We start from the raw sequence: 19,336 nt of genomic DNA, 5'->3' as shown, positions 1-19,336 counted from the left end.
TAAGAAGCCCCTAAGTATTCCAGGCTAGGTGGCCCTAGGTCTGGAAGCATTTATTATTTATTCCCTAAAGTCCTGTTCCCTGGTGATAGGGATGGAAATTTGGCAGACCGGGTCTCCCCTTGTCAAGCAAGTGAAATGGTTGTTTCATTTTTAATCTGGGTCCTTTGCCCTGGTGGATAAATCGGAAGGGGGCCGTTAAGGGTGTGATGAATTGGGCTCCTGGGGATGTCTGTGGGAAAGGGGGAGAGATATGGCAGCCCCGGACATGGTTTTTTGGTCGGGCGGCCGCAGGCCTTTTGAAATGAAACAGAGCCCGCCCTTTTCTGAGAAGACTTAAACAAGGAGAAAAATTTGTCTGTAACATGCCTCAAATTCTTTCAGTGGCCTGTTATCTGTCATTTCAGAGAGGGTGTTGAAGGCCTGTGGGCTGAGCTGGAATGATGCGGGGGGTGGGGGGAACAGTGCTGTTGGGGCTGGGTTCGATTTATCTGGGGGTACCCTGGAGCTTAGTGGGCAGTGAACGGGTGCTTCCGGCTTTTGGTCCGACAGCTCTGGCTGGAGGTGACCCGCGGCAAACTGGGGGAGTGGGGGATGTCTGAGTGACCCCTGGTGTCACGTGGTCAAATGCCATGTCCACGGAGCACAAAAGCAGCCAGGTAATCTTGATTGGGTTCATCTGATCCGTGGAGACAGTCAAACTGTGTGGTTATATTTCCCAATTAGACTTTTGTTTTGGATCCAGAGATAATTTAGATTTAATGTTATACACGATGAGAAGTCAGGCAGATTTTTAGCAGGAGTTGTTATGATTTGATTTATATTTAGAACAGAAGAAGTGAACCAGTTAGGATTCAGCCAGGAGACTAAAAGCACAATAGCGATTTGAGCAGGGAAAATTTAATACTGCCTACAAATTATTAGCTAGTTAAAGGGTATTACCTACAAAGAAGTATAAAGTGAACTCTCAAGAATACAGGAATAAGATGTAGGGAGCAGTCATTTCTTACAAGGCTCAGAGAGCATGCAAGCAAAGGACGAACTTGGAACAGTCGTCCCTCTCTACTGCCAAGGCTGTGATTCATCTAGGGTGGTCCAGGAGAAGGCAGAGAGGTAGGTTCACTGAGGTGACGCAGCCTGGGCTGGCTAGCAGAAGCCACCTGCTGGAGTGCGGGCGGAACCCATGGGAGGGTTTGCGTCACTGCATCTCCCCCGCACCACTTGCAAGGGAGCAGTGGGTAGGCAGGGGGGAAGCTACGCACAATGCTTCTAGGAAGAAAAACTCTGGAACCAAGAAGACAAGCCCTTTCCTCTTGCAGTCCCCCTCCAGCTTCTTCTACTCATAAGTCCTGACTCTGTGTCTCATCGCAAAAGAGAAATGGCTACCTGGGTTCAGCTCCAGTATCTCAAAGAAGAGCAGGGAAGGGTATACTTGGAGCTTAGAGACAATAAATCCGTAGATGTATGGATAGTGAAGGAAAGGTGGGCTTGAAAAGACGAGAGACTGGAGGCTAGAGTGGGTGGGGTGAGGTTGTGGGGGAAAGAAGGATGGAAATGGACAGACTGATGCCCTGACCTTGATCCTGAAGCAGAACTTGAGACACTGGGGATGGCAGGGAGGAGTATTAGAATTGGTACTGATGAGGCTGAGAGGTAGGCCTCCATGGCTGATGAGGTGGGATTTGTGAGAGGGAAGCCTCATGGGTGCCACCAGGTTTGGTGGCCTTCATAGCTGGGAAAAAGAATGGGTTTGAGTTTGAGGGGAAGAGAATGAATTCTGTTTTGGACATGACAGTTTATGGCACCTGTAGAATATCCTGACAAGATTCAGAATATCCTGGAAAAAGCCCAGTGGATTCAAACGTGTACTGGAGGTAAGGATTTCCACAATTGCTACAAAACTCAAATGCCAAGGAAGGGAATGAAAAACAAATTTCCACCTTAAGAAGAGTTTCAATAAAATTCTCTTTTGGAAATCAGCTTTCCTCAAATTCATAAAAGTCAGTTAAAGCTTGGAGCTGTATTACCTTTTCTTCAAAACATCCTGAAGCTTTCCTTTAGACTAAGGGTCAGAATTGAAGTTGCATGTGTGTGTATGTGTGTGTTTGTTTCTTAATGTTTTTGTTGTTGTTTTGCACAAAAAGAATTCTCTTATATGTATGTAATTTCTAAATGAGTGAAGTCTCTATATTATATTAAGTAGTCTAGGAAATATTAGTATTTTACTATCATAACAATTTATTGCAGGTTAAAAGTTAGTTAGATAAACATGCATAAATTCAAAGGAAGGAGGTGAGGTTAATGGGCTGGGAAGACACATGTATATAACCCCCCCCCCCGCATTCATTTCTTACGCTACACATCATGGCACTTAGTTGTGTTCTGTATCTAGTTGCTTCTTGTACGTAAGTTCTGCTTCCTTTTCTGCGCTAAGTTCCTAGAGGACAGGAAAGATACCACATGTTATTTATTCTTCACATTTTAATAATAGGTTCTCAATAAAGACTTCATTTTTATTGTCAGTGAATGTTTATTAATCATCACTCTGAGTCAACACAGGCTTAGGTGATCCTTGGAGCCAACATGAAAAATACACAGTCCATTTCCTTGAGGAGCTCATGATGTAAATGGAGAAAACCAGTGAAAGAGCCCTTTTGATAAAATATGGATGGGTGTTTAAACTGATGATCCTTTTTCTTAGGCAGACCCTTCAGTTTGGAGTGAGTCTCTGGACTAACAAGCCAGGAAGTACCATCTCTTCTTTACACCAAAGTTTTGGGAGCCGACTGGGTATCAGATGCCATCCGGGCTAATCAGAACTCCAGGGGTGTTTGTGTGCAAAAATCAAATGAATGTTCATGTATTATATGGGATTATACTGGAGAGAACATCAGAACAGTCTAAAGATTTATAAGCTTGACAAGAAGGTTGGGAAGATTAACAAGTTAATATTTCAAAAAATGCTTTGAAGATAGAAAGTGCCAACGTAAGTGCTAATTATTATTATTAGCCTTACGACCTTTTTCCTTTTCCCTTTACTGTTAAGATCTATCATAAAACTTCTTAACCTCAAGGGAAATTATTTTTCTTTAGATGAGCATTTTTTATCAAGTCAAATAATATATGCATTTATGGAAATACCCTTTCTTCCATTATTCTTTTTATCCTCCCTAGAGGGCAGAGATCATGTCATTTGTGCATTTTGTAAGGCGTCTAGGAATGCAGTGTATATTTTGTCACTCTGACAGTACCTTGGCAATGCGTGGCAAAACCTGTAAGAGGGGCAAAATGTATGTTTGGAATCCTACAAACAGTGACTACAAGCTAGTGAGGTTGAAAAAAAGAAAAACCCAATCAGAACTTAGGTAACTAAAGAGATTTGCATTTTAAAGTGGTCACCAGGGGAGACTGTAGAGTCTACTCTACCAGAGATGCTGACATTACTCCAAATATTTTGGTTCTCCTCATTTGGAATTGCTTTCAGAAGCACTTTTACAAGCCATATTAAGAGCTAGTGTCATTACTTCATGTTGCCTCTTCGATATGAAAAGAGCGTGAGAGACCAAGAGTGGGAAACCTGCTCAAAGGAACCTCTCTGTATTGTGTGTGGAAGGCCCAGATAGTTAATGAGTTAGAAACCCACTGCAATAATAGGAAACAAACCAACCTGATGCTATACACCCGGTAGAGCTTGAGAAAATTTCAAACACAAACATTGAAAGTTTTTAGAGCGTGTTATTAGGTTGTTTGGGGGAAAAAATAAAAACTATGCTTAAAAGATATTCACTGAAGAAGGAAAGAAGGCAAACAAAATGACAACACACACACACACACACACACACACACCTTTTACCCCCCTCCTTTCCTTTTCCAGTAGCTTGATCATATACTCCGAAAAGCCTACCCCCCACCCCACACGCGTTTCGGTCTTCCTTTCTTCCATCACTGGCAAGGATAGCCAGAAATTTTTGGTTACATTCCACCTTTTTCTCATCAACCTGATTTGTTGCCAGTAAAGAGGAGGAAAGAGAAACGGATAATGGGCAGCTGGGACATGGACTTGGCTGAATAGTCATGGGCTTTTATTCCTTTCCCTGTCTCATGCATCTATTTAAGGCTTATACTGTTTTGCTCAGGCTTCTGTAACAAAACGCCACAGCCTGGGTGGCTTACACAGCAGAAATGTATCGTTTCTCAGTTCTGGAGGCTGGAAGTCCATGATCAGGGTGTCAACGGTGTTGATTCCTATTGAGGGCTGGGAAGAAGACTCTGTCCCATGCCTTTCTCCCAGCTTCTGGAGGTTTTCTGACAATCTTTGGCATTCCTTGGCTTGTAGATACATCACCCTGATCTCCACCATAATGTTCACTCAGCATTCTTCCTGCATGCATGCCTGTCTTCACAACTTCCCCTTTCATAATTTACTGGTCATGTTGGATTCAAGTCCATGCTAATAACCTAATTTTAACTTGATTACCTCTATGAGACCCTATTTCTAAGTAAGATCACATTCTGAGGTTAGGACTTTAAACTTATATGTTAAAGTTTGGGGGGGCACACAATTCAACCCATCACAAGTCTAGAGGGGGAGTGTACAGAGAAATGAGAATGTGGGGAAATAGTAGCCCTAATGGCTTGAGTTTTTGCACTATGACACATATGAACAACAATTCCTCTCACTTTCATAAACTGCCATACCCATAAGGACCTAGGCCATGAATCTTTATCACATGCATCTCAGATAGACTTCCATGGCACTTTACCTATACCTATCTATGACACTCACAATTTTCTGCTTTGGACTACAATTCCTTGTGTACACAATTTATTTCTCCTATGAAACGATAAACTCCTTGAAAGCAATATCTAATTCAAAGTTTTTAAATATTCCTTGACCTAGCATAGTGCTTTGTACATAACAGCCAATAAATTGTCACTGAATCTATGAATGACCATCTAGGTTTTAGAGTTATAGAGTTCTTAAATTATACATGCTCATTGTCAAGTACTGTATCAGTCAGGATAGGTTAGGTTGTGCTCCTGGAGCAAACAACTCCTGATTCAGTGATTCAACACAACAAAGTTTATTTCTTGCTCAGGCAAAATCGCAAAATGGCAGTTCCAGGCCATTCTCCAAGGTGGTCATGTTCAATGTGGGAGCAAAGTATCCCTGGCAACTCAGCATGAAGCTTCAGGATTCCCATGGCAGGGGAAGAGATCATGGAGAAGGCAGCACTAGATCTTAAATGCTTCAGCTGAAGAGTGACGCACATCACTCTGCTCCCAGCCTGTTGGCCTGAACTAGTTTTATGACCTTTAGTCCAACTGCAGGGGGGCTAAGAAACATTATCTGCCATGTGTCAGGAAGGGGGGGAGGATGCGAAATGTTGCTGAACACTAGTAATTTCTACCTCACCCACTTCCCTCCCTCCAAAAAGTGTATCTTATATTAGCATTACATTTTATACAGTATTTTTTGAGCCCTTACTACATACCAGGGAATGATCTAAATGCTGGTGGTCCAATAGAAAAAGATAGACTAAAGGTCATATTCCAGCATAGGGCAAGGATAACAACAGAGTGACCAAATAAGTAAATGAGACATCTTCATACAGTGACAAATGCTATAGAGAAAATAGAACAGGAAAATATGATGGAAACTGACTTGCCTAAGATCCCAGCACCAGTATGTTCAAAGAATCTTAGTCTTATTATATGAGAAAATAAATACTAACATAACAAAATGTTACGTAGTTATTCTTATACTATATTATATTAACTGAAACCCAATTGAACAGAACCCTCAAATTGTTGGAATTTGGAACCCTCCAACATGCTTTTGGGTATTAAAATCAAGTATTGAGAAAATTAAGTCATGTAGAATATTTATAAAAAGAAAAGAATAATTTTTTAAAAAATGGAAATGCACACAGTTTCAGTTATCTATTGCTGTATAATAGGCCACCTCAAAACTTATATTGACTCATGATTTTTCAATCTGGGCAAGACTTGAGGGGGAAATCTCATCTGTGCTCCATGTCTTTTGGGTTGGAATGGCCAAGATATCTTCTTCATTCTCTGTTAATGACTTAGTTGGATGACTGTAATGGCTGAATTTGCTCAGATAGTTCTATCTCTTTGTGACCTCTCCATGTGGACAGCCTGAGCTTCCTCACAGTATGGTAGCTGGCTTTCAATATGGAGCATTCCAAAAGTATAAGCCCAATATGTGGGTGCTTATCAAGCCATTTCTTGCAATGCACTTGTTAAGGTCCCAATGACCAAAGCTTGTCCCATGGTCAAACCCAGAGTCAGTCAGGGAGGATACTATATAAACACATGATTCGCTGGCAGCTAACACATTATTTGTCTATCACTGCCAATTCACTGGACTCTAATAATTCTCATTCCTCCTATACATTCTTCTTATACAGTCTGTCTCTGAGACTCCTAAAGTCTCATTCCATGATAGCATCAGGCTCAGGTTTGAAGTCTGGAACCTCATCATCTAAATCAGGTCCAGGTAGAATAAAGACTCATAGGTGTAGCTGCTTTCAATCTAAATACCTGTATAATAAATAGATAAGTTCTCTTTCCCTCTTCTGCCCATCATCACTATCGTGAAGAATAGACAGAAAAACTGCAATAAAAAACACCCATTCACAAAAGGAGAAGTGGGAGAAATATAACAGTCACTAGTCTTTAGTAAATCTGAAATCCAGTTGAGTACATGTTGCCAGTCTCTTGGCTAAGGGCTAGGTCTGATATCTGGGGGTGATTCTCTATGGCCCATGATTGTAGCTTAGCCATTTTTTCAGTCTTCATCCTGCTCATAGAAGCTTGAGACCACAGAGGAGTCTTTTCATTTTGAATATCAAATTTCATTTTGAAATGTTTCTGTCTCTTTCAGTTCAATCTGGCAATGTTTAATGGAGTATAATTCTCTTAAAGACTTTGTGGGTTGCTTATAAATCTTATTATGGGTTCACTTTATTAGACATTAGCTTTATTGTACTCATAACATTCTTCAAAATGGACCCCTCTCTAATTTTGCCTGCAAGTCAGACTGCTATGGGACAATGATCTTAATATTTTTAGAAGGCCTTTTTTTTACCCGCCTCACTGAGAGTCTATGAGTTCTGAGGATTATTAGAAGCCCTTTTGTCTAGCTGAGAGTTTATGAGGCAGTGGCCTAAATCTTTCTGTGTTCTCATAAACAATACCCTTGATGTGATCTTTACTTTGAGACCCCGTTTTACTGGTAGTGCCTTGGTTGTGATATTTTTCCTGAGGCAATTTCTTACTTTGAGAATATTTTTCCAAGATACAATGGGGATGAGAATTAGTTTTACTTTTGAACCCCCAAGTCCTTTATATTTTCTCCAAATTTTGATGAAAACCATCATTTGTTAGCTCATCTTACTCCTCCTATAACTCATCTCAAACAACTACAAAATGCCAGGTGCTCCTTCCCACATTCTGCATGGAGCCTTAGCTGGATCCACAAGCTAATTAGGTATCCTTTTTATTTTCCATGTTACTGTAGGTGATGGTTTTGCTAATTAATCCACTCATATATAACTTATGGTTTCTTTTCTCCGGCTTCCAAAAGCAATTTTCTCTCTGCCCTTCTAACTACCCCTAAGCGCCATCTCGAGGCTTGTCAGCTCTCTGCCCACTCTACAATTCCAGACGCTGCCTGTTTAGGGTTTTCTGTAGCTGCTCTCCACTTCTAGGTACTCATGTCTAATTTTCGAGTTACCTCAAGTGGCTGTTTGACTAATTGTTCCGCCAGTACATAACTCAGGTCCCCTTTTCTTTAGCTTCCAATAGCTCTTCCTTCACTGCCCTTCCATGTTCTCTGTTAACACAGAAACACGAACAAAAATCTCTTCCAAGTTATCTCCTTAGGGCAATAAGTAACATTTAATTTGATCCCATATATCTTCTCAAGCAGCTGTTATAGCACTGAATAGCCATAATTGCAGTTATTAAAATTTCTCAATTGCCGAAGAGTCCGTTTTCTTAGACTTAGAAAAATTTGCAATTGACCATTTCCTTCCTTCCTTCCTTCCTTCCTTCCTTCCTTCCTTCCTTCCCTCTTTTGTTTCTTCATTCAACATTTAATAAGTACTTCCTATGAGCCTTAGGGTAGGGAAATCAATAAAACACTTCATTTGCTTGCATTGAAGCTTATATTCTAGTGAGGAACTTATTTCTCAGTTAGCCTAAAATTCAAATGAACCAAAAATCCCCTTCCAGTTATTGGATAACCCAAGTGAAAATTTCAAAGTGAAAGAAGTTTGTCTTTGATTCACTTCTCTTCACCTGTTGGTGAACTTCTCTACAACTCGAGAAATCCTGACCCTGGAGTCTACCGTTCTTACGTTTTTCCCAGGAAGCCTTGTGCTCTGCTTGGTTTCCCCCAGAAAGGGCCTCAGGATCCATCCATAGTTTTCCTACCTTTCTTTACACAATGCATGGATCTCTGTGATTCCCCTGGGGTCTTTCTTCTGACTACAGTTTTCCAAACTCAGTTTCAGGAATGTGATCTTGAGTCATCATTGCTTTCCCTGATAAAAGAGCAACATTTAGATAGAGAGTTTCTGGAGATGTCATACCCCAATTCAAAGAATGTCTAAAATTATGCCCTGGGCTTGTGATGGAGATATGTAGGGATACGTTGGCTTTTCAGGCCTCCTTAAGTTGCTATGGCAACTCCACATGGCTTTTGTACCTCCTGAGATTCTCTATTGGAGCCAGGCCACGTGCTAGAGAAGGCATGCTTTCAGGTGTGGGTGGAACCTGTGGCTGTACAATTAAATTTATCCTTTTTTTTTTTTCCTCCAAAACAGAGGGGTTTGTAATGTAGGTCTGGCTTCAGACCTTTACTCTGGAAAACACCTTATGACCTCTTGAGTTGCTGAAAGACCCCAGTCAGTCCAGTGGTAAAATCTATACCTCATGGCCATCGAACTTTGACTATAAGTGCAAGTAACTTTGTGACTAGCATGTACTTTTCATTTTGCTTAAAAGAAACATATGTTAACTTATCTCTTCTGAATATTAATATTTAATACGTAGAAAGAAGATTTCCAACCCCACCCTCTTTTTTTCCCTAGTGCAATTTTCTTTTATGATTGGCTATGTCATAAGCTGCAACATCTGGCCTGGACATCAGAAGGGATGATAAGACAGTGAACGTGACCCACTCGCAGGGTTTTTAGTTCCTCAGCCAGATTGGGGTTTTTATCGACAAGGATCAAGTAGAGGTATCTGAACCCCACAAAGGCAATTTAGCTAGGGAAGTTGGTCCAGAGCCTGGCTCCCAGGAGGGAGATAGAGGACAGAAATTGCTGGGGTCCTGCCCTGCCTCCTGATACCCGTGGGATCTGTCAGGCTTGGAAAATGCTTCATTTCTATAAACACTGAATGTTCTAAAGTGAAGAGAATAATGGGAAAGACTCACTTACCCTCTTCAAATGATAGTTTCTCAATGTATAAAATGCAGATAATAACATCTGCTCAGCCTCCCCAAATATAAGTTATATTTATAGTTTTGGCAATCCTGGGAATGGAGGTGTTCATAAATTTCTGAAAGAGTTTCTGCAAACCCAAACTAAAAATATATTCCTGCAGGGAGGGTCAGTTCTAGCTGACTTTCTGACTCAGCTTGAGTTGCAGTTGGTAGTCAAGTAAAGTTACTTTTCTGTGCTTCTTGGAGAGCAAGTTGAGATGCAGAGACCAAGAGGGACATTCTTTTGTACTTTTGTTGCCACCTGGAAGATTTTGTTTCTCTTTTTCTCATAGGAATAAAATAGAATCTAAAAATGTTCCCTTTCTCTGGGGGTAGTTAGGTGTGAAACAGCTTAAAACCATCATCTAAACAGTTATGACAAAGCTACTTCTCTTTTCGGGGAGGGAAGGTATAATCCTATTATCCTTGTGTGGTTACCAGCGCAACTTGAAATTCCAATTAGTGCAGCTAATCACTGTGGGCTCCTCTGGTACTTAGCTGGCAAACAGCTAAATCTAATTAATACTTTGGAGTGATGGGTAAATGGCATTTATTTTACTCCTCTAGACACATTTTCTAAGTAAAATTCTGATTTGGGGCTTGTTTCATTGGAAATGAACAGTTTCTAAAAAGAAACCAAAATTCTGTATGAAGCTAACAAATAAGATCCTTAAGCGATCCCATCAAATTGGACAACTTGGTGTCCCAGAGAAAAAGGGAGGCTACGCAATGGCCAGTCAAAGGCATATTTCACATCCATTTATAGGTAAAATAATAATAATAATAATAAATCTATAAAATAGGAGAGGCATTACTCACTTAAACTCAGACTTGTAAAGAGAGTCACTACCGTTTGACTCATTAACGATGATTCTTTGCTTAGAAACAGGATAAAGTATTAATAACCCAGGCCTCTGGGCTTTTAATTCAAATGGCTTAGAGCCAGTGGTCTCTGGCGAGTCCATTATAATTATCTGGGTGATCTCCAGGCAAAATAATAACTTGTCTGTGGCCAGTAGGCATTTTAAGGGAATTAGGGCCTGGCAACCTCAATTCCTTTGTGCAGAAAATCTCTATTAGCATCTGCCCCCCAAATTCATCGCCCCTCACTAGGACAATGAGTCCTACCAGCTCCTGTCCTAGTGAGGTCCTGGAGTTGATTTGGATGTGGGTCAGCTTCTCATGGGGAAGCCAGGCTTGACCACGCACCCAAGGTTGACCAATGCAGTATCCTTGCATGTTGGAGGAAGAGGCCAATAAGCTCACAGCTGAGTCAAACCCACTGTGACTACTGAAAAATCCATTCTGTTGATTATTGTCCTCTCGATGCCTGAGGAAAAGCATCACAATATTAATATTAATCCAAGGGGTGGAGAGTCTGATTTTCTTTTAAGGATGTCTCTCCATAGGCCTGGTAGATTCCTTTGCTTATGTCCCAGAGTAACTTGTTTATAATGAAACAATTGCTTTGTTCTCCTCCCTTGAAAAAAGTCCATATTTGCAGAGACTACCAGAGTTTCTAAACCAGAAAAGGCTATGGAGAAGAATAATAAGCCTCAAAGAATTGCAAATTTCTTTAGTCTGGAGCCCCAGTCTTTGGCTGGGCACTGGTCTGGGAAAAGGGACACTTATTTTTTAAGACAAGAATTCTGTGTTTAATTTTTAGGAATATGAAAGAGCTGAATGTTTACTCGAGAAGGGATTTGAAACCTTTTGTAGGTTTTTGAATTTTTCAGATAAAGGCAATCCGCATCGCCCGTCTTAGGCAAAATAGTTCTGCAAGTAGCTCTCATAGGAAAGAAGAACCGCTCCCCAACGTGGGAGCATTATTCTGTATAATTACGGATATTTTCTTTCCAAAAAAATTTTTTTTTCTAGAAGCTGCTATTTGAAAGGCTTTCAATTCTGTGTGTCATTATCAAATAATCTTTTTTGTACTCGGGTGTTTATTATTGGATTGCAATAACGATAAAGCTCTAGGGGTTTTTGTCTCCTTTGGTATGCTAATTAGCCAGTTTCCTTTTGATCTTTTTCATACTGAAAAGAGTGAAAAGCTATCTCGGTAGGAAATCTTAGTGCTGTACATTCATTCCCTCATCTCCATAATCTGAGGATCAGAGGAAGACAACAATTTCACTGCTGAATGAGAGCTTCTAGAAGCTTTAGTTAGAGCTCACTGCTGCCAAATAATTCTGCTGGCACTCAGAGGTGGGCGCAGAGGAGGAAGACACAGGAGGAAAAAGGCACAAATATTTCATGTGGCCCAGTGAGCCCAGTCACTTTTATTTCTTCTCCAAGCATTCAATCCATGCCAATCCATGTCATTTCACCTAATTTTTAACTTTTAGATTTCTTTCTCCTGCTGATGTGTTTTTAGTGACAACGACTGAATACTCAGTTTAAGGAAAATGGCTTGAAGAGTAGGAAAAAGTACACCAATGATAAAATCTGTCAGACTGTGAAGCCATCTTTTCCAAGTCGCAGTAAACTCACATAGGCAGAGTACTTGGGGAAAGCGCTGCAGCTTGTATGGGTCAGTTACACATATTTGTATGTTACATTACGTTTGGGAATGGATGAAAAAAAGAAGTTATTAGATTTTTAGTTTGGTCACTAACTGGTCTACTGTAGCTGTGAATATTTACCTTTTTATTAAGATCTAAGGATTTGGAGCGCCTGGGTGGCTCAGTCGTTAAGCGTCTGCCTTCGGCTCAGGTCATGATCCCAGGGTCCTGGGATCGAGACCCGCATCAGGCTTCCTGCTCGGCGGGAAGCATGCTTTTCCCTCTCACACTCCCCCTGCTTGTGTTCCCTCTCTTGCTATGTATCTCTCTGTCAAATAAATAAATAAAATCTTAAAAAAAAAAAAAGATCTAAGGATTTAGGACAAAGTCTGGGAACTTGAATGGGGAATTTCATCGTCAATATCATCACCTAACATCTACTGGGAATGCTCTGAGAGCAAACACTGCATTATGAGGACCAAGGAAGTTGGTACTTAAATATCTAGTCAGAGGGACTGTGCCCAGCTCATACAGACAGACTGACAGACACACACACATATACACGCACACATGCTCACTAGGTCGACCCCTATGAACTCATTGTTTTTGCAAGTAAAAAGTGATTCCACATGCTCAGCCTAATACAGTTTACTGTTTGAGAGGTATGGTTGATTATAAGGCACAAACTTTATTTGAAAAAAGAAAAAAAAAGTTCATACATCCAAAAGAGTGTTGACTCCTTTAAAATCATCCTAATAGAGGTCTAATTCCAAAAATGCAGCCATGGCTCAGGGCAGTTTTAGACTAGCCCTAAACCTGAGGGTTTTCCTTTCCTTGATGTTTAGAAAGCAATCTTTACCCTTTGGAAATGACCTTGAATTTTGGAAATAAAAGAAAGTCATTCAAAATCATCTCTAGTGAGTAGAATAACTTATACTGAATAAAGCTACTTTGAATTTTCTTTTAAATAAGCAACATTTGTGTATAAATAATGCAACAATTTCCTTGGGTGCCATATGAGTCATCAGAGCTATATAATTTTCGATTTAGAGGGCACCTTAGAGATGGGCTAGTCCAGCATTCCTTAAGCTTTATTGAACCTAAAAATCCTCAGGGGAATTATTAATAATGCAATTTTGAGCACCTTGCTATAGAGAGTCTGATTTATTAGATTTAAGAAGAGACTCAGAAATCTACATTTTAAATGAACTCATCAGATGATTCCGATGCAGGAGGTTGTCAGCCATCCTCGGACTTGCCACTCTTGTCTGTAGAGATAGATCTTGAAGTTCAGGGACATGATGCAAGTTACTTTGCTACATGGAAGCTGGCTCAGAAGCAGAACTCCATTCTCCTGGACTCCCGGGGGAGCCTCGGGAAGGGACTTCTGGGGTCTGAATCACAGATCGTAATTCGGTACTTATAGACTGAGTGGCATTCAACCACTTTTAAAACCCTTATTTTAAGCCTGTTTTCTCATTTGTAGAATGGGGGTAATACTAATAGCAAGCTCAGTGTTGTGTCTATGTAAGTTGCTTACTACGGTGCCTGGCCGATAGTAATTGCTCAATAAGCATTAGTTATTCTGTTTTTATCCCCAAATCTCCACTATAGCTCTTTGTATTTCTTTTTCTGTACTTGCCCCCTCTCATGGGCTTTTTATTATTAATTAAATAATTAATTTTTTTTTAGAGAGAGGGAAAGAGAGACTCTTAAGCAGGTTCCACGCTCACTGTAGAGCTTGACATGGGGCTTGAACTCATGACCCTGAGATCATGACATGAGCTGAAATCAAGAGGCAGACACTTAACCGACTGAGTCACCAGGTGCCCTTTCATGGACCTCTTTTAAATAGGCATCTCTGCTTGGCATTTCTTCCCCATAACTTTGGTCATAACTTGGTTCCTGGTACTGCCATCAAGACTAGAGAGTTCTTGTTGAAACGTAGCAATCAGTTACAAAACCCCTCTGGAATCCTCCCTGAGAGGAACACCTGGGTCTTTGCATATTTTGCCTTTATGCCCAGTTAACCTGTAACTACACCCTACTGGCTTGTTACTGTTGCAAAAACCAAAAAACCCCCAAAAAACCCAAAACCAAAAAACTCAAGACAAAACAAAAAAATCCTCAACTGTGAAACCAAAGTGTGTAGAGATTGAAGGTAGCAGCACAGAAAGGCCTTTGTCATGCCAGATGAGTGGAGGGCAGCGAATAGGCTGTGGGGAAGGGCAGCCGGAACAGCTGGTGGCATCTGCCTTGCCCACGGGCTCTTCAGACTTGGCTCAGAAGCCAGAGGCACTAATGATGGTGCGGGAGGGGGAAAGACAGCATGAGGCATCCATGCAAGGTGCCAATGAAGTACTTGTATCTTTTCCCCATCTGTTCCTGTCACCCCTACACCCTCCCATTTGCTCACAGATAAATAGGCAATGGGTGACCAAATGCTGCCTGAGCTACCTGATGCTGCTAATTACTATGACTCTTTAGTGCCAGTTATCTCCACAAAAGCAAAACATCTTCATGCAGCATTCCAAATGGATACTGTTTCGTCTGGGGCAGAGACAAATTGAACACTGTGGCTTAGTTTAAGCTAAAAGGGCTCTACTTTGGCACAGTTTTCAAAGACCCATTAGAGTATTTTTGTTTTCTTTTAATCTGTAGCTTTGCTGATGCTACAATTACCAAAAATGCAGGAAGCATGATAGGGGTGGGATAATTCTGTATAATAGATTTGTATGTATATTTTCATCTGTGTAAAACAATTATATGTAGATCTGAATAGAAACATAAATATAAATACATATATGAGAGAGAGACTGAAATAATTAAGAGGTATCATGTACATGTACCACGTAGGACCTCCCTGTAACAATCATGCATATATTCCTTAATACTTTTGTTGGGACTCTAGGACTTCATTTATTTGGTACAAATGGTTGGAAAAAAAACCTTTAGGTTAATTCTCGTATCTTTAGTATAAGTGAAGTGATGCTTACATAAGACAAATGAGGTGTAAATCTGAAATAATTATCTGAAGTTCTGGTCAAAACATTTCAAACTGAAGGAAAAGGTAGGCTTCGGGCTCTGAATAATGCATATTTTCTCTTTGGACAATTGCTCAGCTCTTCCCTCTGTTCATAGGTACAGGTTGAGTCACTGCTATGGAAAGGGACAAGAATAATTTATATGAAATTATGTGCATGATTTTAGTCTCTTCTCTAAACAAAGGAAGCTTCCATCCTGAAGCCAAGCACCTGGGGAAGATGCGTGCTGAGAAATGCAGATCTGAGCTGTGGAAACACCCGGGGAAGGCCGAGTCTTTGTGAACATGCTTCTAATTCTCCCTCCACCCCGGGGTTTCTCTAGAGAAGAGGACCCTAATATGTCACGGCAGATGTCCACATATTAGCTAAAGTTAGTGTTAGCAGGAGCGTTTTGCCACACCCATCCGGTCATCCTTCCTTCACTATGTGCTAACCATTAACCCTCACTGGTAAGCAGGGCACACAGGGACCTGGCCCTATGGGGTTTTGAGTACAGCTAAGGTCAATCGAGTGGGAAAAACGGGGGGAGTTTGCTTATTACCTGGAGTTAGAGAAGGCACACCAAGATACTTTAAGGCCTAAGAAATGCTGTTTTTATTAGCCCTAATTCTGTGATTGCAACTTACTTTTCTGAGACTTGAAAATATCAAGATTATTTCTGATACTGTCAAGACCCACCAACTGTCCTTAATATTTAGAAGACATTTCTATGTATGTGGTAGTATGTGCTGATAATAACACTTAAATTTGGGGGATGTGGATTGCTGCTGATAGCTACTATAAAGTCCAACTGGTAACCCAGCTGAAACTGAAGAGGTATCCCCTTTGGGTAATAGCTGTTCTGAAAATAATCTATTCACTGAGCCACTTCCCTTGTTTAATTGAGAGTGTGAGGGTGTGAGGGGGAGTGGAGGGGAGAGAAATGAGTGTGCGGGTATACAGGTGAACATGAGTGTGAACGTACATATGTTTGAGTGTGTGTCTGCATGTGCAAATGTGTGCATTCATCATATAGATTTCTTTATTCCCTGCAGAGAATTTATGAGAGTCTTTTGGAAAAAGTTATTTATCTAAATTATATAGCAGTTGAGTAATTCGAGAAAGTCAATACATACCTAAATATACTTTTACATAGAAGCATATTGAAAAGAAGTAGACCTTTTTTTTCAATAAGCTTTGGGTTCCTATCACGCTATGAGGCAACATTTGGACAGTGTCCATGGTAATCTGTGCAGTGGTCCATGCAGCGCGCATTTTAAATTGGTCCTTTTAAGTATAGCGTTAAGTGGCTGCTCATAAACAGGACTGAGCAATTTCTGAGTGGGAGAAGAGCCTTCCAATCCTTACCCATGTGATCTGTAACACTGATGTCCAGGATATGATTATGTAGCGCATGGGGATAGTTCAGGGTAAATACTTTTATTTTATTTTTTTCTGATTAAAAAAATGTGCCTATTTGTTACCATTCTCTTAGAAAATGAACCAAGAATAATAGAAAATTATTTTGTGTTAGCTTTTCTTATAAAAATTCTTCTCTGCATTGCCTCTATTTTACCTAACCTTATCCAAGGCTGATTTCGTAAGTAGTGTGTTCTGGTACACTTCCCTTATTTCAAGCTAGGTCTTCCTGACATACGGTGGGAGGAGCTCTATTAATTGTCTGTCTAATTTCAGTATCTGGGGGCTTGACTTTTTTAATGTTAGCTATTTGGATTTATTCAACATGTATTTATTAAGCAAATTTTTGCATCACCTGTACTGATAAGCCCCAGGGAGGAAATGATGACTAATCCAGGCCTTCAAGGTGCTCTGAAAGTGGAAGGGGAGACATTCTCTAAAAAGGGGACTGATTAAGTGAGATGGGAGGGCAAAGGAGAGAAAAGAATTCTTTTTGCGGTATTACGGGAGCTCTACAGAGGAAATGATGTATGAGCTGAGGCTTGAATAATGGACATGAATTTATCATGTGGTACCCTATAGTGGGGGTAGTGGGGAAACGTTCTAGGCAAAGGTCTGAGTTTATAAAAAATAAACCCAGCTGTTGAATTTCCATCCTCAGAGGAAGTTGTCACAACTAGAGACCTGTTTATCTTTTTTTTTTTTTTTTGCCTTCCTCACTGACTATTCTAGTCTTGCCATTTTCCCTCTTGTCTTGCACCTGATTTTCTTCCAGAGTCTACTGAATCAAGCACTTCGCCCAGTATAAACATACAAGACACCCAGCCTAACAAAGAGTAACTCTATTCTGTGCTGTTCATTATGCTGCTTTCTCTGTCTGGGACAAACTGATTACTTGGTTTGGAAATTTTTTTTCTTCAGTTGGAGACAAAAACAACACTTTGTATTCTCCAGAGCTACCTCAGCCTCTATGCAATAATCCTAGAAAAGGAACAAAGCCTGCATTCCCATAGAACAAATAGTATAGACAACCCATCGTTCTAGCCAGCGCTTCTTCTAGGCTATGTATTACTTCAAGAGGCTCACATGAAGTAAAAGCTAGTTGGAGATTGGCCTCCCTCTGTGTTTTTATTTTATTTAATGTTTTTGAATTGTGAGGCTTGTGGGGCTCGAGTGCCCTTCAGATAGTTCAAGATGGACAAATCTATAAAACCAAACTAAAACAAAACCCCAAAACAAACCAGGAAGCAAAATGGCACCTTGTCTAATATTGCAATAAACTTAGACCTTTTGTGTGTAGGAATGGATGACAAAAGTGCTCTGTGTGTAAACATAAAGTGAAGATTTCTTGGAGTAAGGTAATGGAGGCATCAACAAGGGGCTAGAGCAAATATTCTTCAGGAAACATCAATGACATTCTGCTCCATTTCATAGTAGGTAAGACAGTAAATCTGCAAAGTAAAAAAATGGCTCCCCCCCCCCAAAATGGCTTCCCTTCAGGCTTATATGAAATGTTTAAAGACATCGGTTTCCACCGATCTTAGTTACAGTGTTACACAGAAAACAAGGCTGGATTGTGATTTAATTCTCGCACATGTGTTCTTGATTTCTCTCTTGATTTATGTGGAGCTAAGGATTCCGTTTATGACCCCTGAGATTATCTATTCTTGTACTAACACCTGTTTTCTCCTTTGCTTTGCATAAATGATAGTCTCTCTTTGTCTAGGAGATCATTTTTATATGGTATGAGGAGAGAATTCTATCTTTTGCCTCTGGAAACCTACATCCCCCAGCCCCCACCCCCCATTTTCTCTAATTGCACACCATACAGTGTAATATAAGCATGGCAAATGTGATGTGGAGGCTCTGGGCTGATTAATATTATTTACTGTGATACTTCTGGTCAGTTGCTGCAGAAATGAGAGGCATCAGACCTTACCTAGAAAGAGGTAGTTGGAGCTTCTGGTTTCATTATCTTCCATATATCTGATTTCTGCTTTGCTAGTGTTAGAAAATTCTGTGATTGGGTTGACAATGCTCGTTAGTTCCACAAATAGTTATTAAATGAATGTGCAAGACTTTGTATTAGGTATGTGTTGGAGGGGAGCTGGAGGGGTGGGGGAAGAGTATCATGGGCAAAGATAAATAAGAATTAGTCCTTTTCTACAAAGACCCTAAAAGTTTGAGGGGGGAAGGTTGACCTGTGAACAAGAAGGAATGAAATGAGTTTTATAGTAGAAGCATAAGCACTGTGTTCTGGCAACCTAGGAAAGGCGAAAGCTTTAGAAAAGCCAATTTCTCTTGAGCTGTAAAAATCCTAACAAACTGGAACTCATTACTTCTAGCTTGATATATTCTCTGGAGCTGTGATATGAATAGATCCAACTCCATTTCACATATATATTTCAGAATTGCCTCTGGTTTTGGATTTTTGTAGCAATGTATTTTATAGACTGAACTGGTTTCAAAGGCAGGTAGTACATAGTTAAATAGCTATAAAATTCAAAGTATTTAGTTTTAGAAACCCAACTTTTCCAAGTCTCCTTTGTCTGGGCAGCTTTATCTTCCATGCTGTCTTGAACATCAATACTTTTTGTTGTGGTTCAGGAAGTTTCGATCACCAATTCACTTCTCTTCTTTTTACACATTATTTTTTCTTAGTCATGAATGAGCTTCAGGGAATCTATGTCTCACTGTAAGTGTATGTAAAAATTTCTTTATGGACATTTTTCTTGGAACAGAGTCCATTGTTTTCATCAGATTCTTAAAAGGGGACATAAGCCAGATAATGCCAGACTACTGTATGTTTTCTATTCATAATTTTATCTGCTGTCAATATTTCAATGCCAACTAAATGCTGATGACTCTAAAATCTG

The sequence above is a fragment of the Mirounga leonina genome, unplaced genomic scaffold (assembly GCF_011800145.1).
Source record: "Mirounga leonina isolate KUSES-001 unplaced genomic scaffold, KU_Mleo_1.0 Mir_127, whole genome shotgun sequence".
NCBI classification, from domain to species: Eukaryota; Metazoa; Chordata; class Mammalia; order Carnivora; family Phocidae; genus Mirounga; species Mirounga leonina.
This window is presented reverse-complemented; position numbering follows the sequence as displayed.